Source organism: Antrostomus carolinensis, unplaced genomic scaffold (genome assembly GCF_000700745.2).
Source record: "Antrostomus carolinensis isolate BGI_N321 unplaced genomic scaffold, ASM70074v2 scaffold12589, whole genome shotgun sequence".
NCBI classification, from domain to species: Eukaryota; Metazoa; Chordata; class Aves; order Caprimulgiformes; family Caprimulgidae; genus Antrostomus; species Antrostomus carolinensis.
The window spans coordinates 21066-22795 of NW_010339302.1; the positions used below are offsets into that span (position 1 = coordinate 21066).

The following is a 1730-nucleotide window of genomic DNA, read 5'->3' on the forward strand; positions in this document are numbered from 1 at the left end:
TTTTTTTTTAACCAGTGTGACACATGCAAAAAGAAACTAAATATTCAAAAAGATCTTCAACATGCAAAACAGGGTAAAATACCACGTTGCTTCTAGCACTGGAGTAACCTTCCCTCTGTTTCAGGAGTTTTAAATCAAACTATACTTTGCAGGAAATATTTCCACACGCAGAAGGAAGCTGCAAATTGGGGATGTTCATTTCTGGGATAGAAAGAGTCACTATTAAATGATAGTTCCCAGGAAAGTAGCTCAGTTTTATTCAAGACTTGAGCAAATAATGACACTTTCTCACCCTAAGCAGGTCGAATTTAGGCTTGTAACTTTTTAGGGAGCTGAATGCAGGAAGTTGTCTTCATGGGCAGGTTGAATTCTGAAGATTATAAACAGCTGACAAGACCTCAAAGAATATTTAGTCTCATCAATTTAGCACAAGGTAGGAAAATACTCGTTGAAAATTTAAGTGAGAGAAACCTGCTCTTGTGTTCCAATAAAACTTATCTGAAAAAAATATAATGACTAGTAAAAAATTATGGAAAAAAATACAGACAGGGAAATCCAGAACAGTTTATTTTTACTAATCACAACTGGAAAGAGAAGCCAAGAGAATGAACTAACTGCTCCACTACAGATGTTTATCTCTAACACTTACTTGTACCATCTAATCAGCTGAACTCCATCTGTGATGTGTCACTCTCTTACCACCCATTAAGAAAAACAAACACAAAACCAGTTAACAGTGGAGCTAATTGTAAATGGAAAGTTCAGAGGGAAAGTATCTGGACTTCCAGGAGCTGCTCACAACCTCTCCAACTCGACTTCTAACTCCAGTTCTCAAAAAAAGTCCAAACAGTCTTTGTCACGTGTGTGTTCTGCGGGGTTTTTTGGTGAAAAATAAGAGAAAATCCCATGACACATTTTCAGTTTGCTCGGTGGAGAGATAAGAACATTGATAGGATCCTCCAGAAACCCTCAGAGTGGAACTGCATCATGGGGAGCAATTTCACAACGCAACACACCACAGCTACTAGTACTGTGTAACGAACCAGAAACCAGCAAGGAAACGAGGTCATAACAGTAAAACTGAAAGAGCAGAAATGGCAACTTGGAGGCAGTTATGTTAAAAAAAAAGACAAAAAGAAAAAGTGAGGTGAACACCAACTGTAGGGAGTCCTTACACCCTCAAAAAGTTGCCAAAACCTTTACACCTCCTCACCTGCTACAATCTAATGGCATTTAGTGTTTTCTGCCTGGAGAAATGCAGGTATGAAATAGCAAATTATCATGAGAAAATTGGAAAACACGGACAGGCAACCAGTGGAGATGGGGAAACACAAAGATGTCAAATTTGCCTTCGATTGAGCATGGCAGGAAGGCACCAGGCTCCTGGCAGGTACTGGTAGGTACTTTAACTCACCGGCCGGGCCTGGGGACTCAGGTAGGGTTCAAAGTCATCATCGTTTAGCCCATCCTTCTGATGCACCGAGCCGTTTTGCACTGAGGGGAAGATCGAGAGCGTTAGAAAGAACATGGATAATGAAACTGAATATTTACCAAGTTAAGACATTTAAAGACAGACCCTACAACAGAGCGATCGCTGGCTGGTTCAGAACACGCCACGCTCAGCCCCGCAGGGAGCAGAAAAACACTTCCCACCGCGCTTTAACCGCTCGGTAACTGCAAACTTCCCCCAGCCCCAGCAGCGATGTCGGGCTCCACAACCCACCGCTCCT

The 1730-nt window shown here is 41.9% G+C and overlaps 1 protein-coding gene across 1 annotated transcript in view; it reads right to left on the reverse strand.

Moving 5' to 3' along the window:
* The window catches only part of YTHDF2 (YTH N6-methyladenosine RNA binding protein F2), a 20905-nt gene extending 19415 nt beyond the window's left edge, over window positions 1-1490 (reverse strand). Inside the window, exon 1 of the mRNA XM_010175791.2 lies at window positions 1415-1490. The gene's annotated coding sequence lies outside the window, so the exon portion shown is untranslated. The remainder of the gene's footprint in view (window positions 1-1414) is intronic.
* Between the last annotated feature and the right edge of the window lie 240 nt (window positions 1491-1730).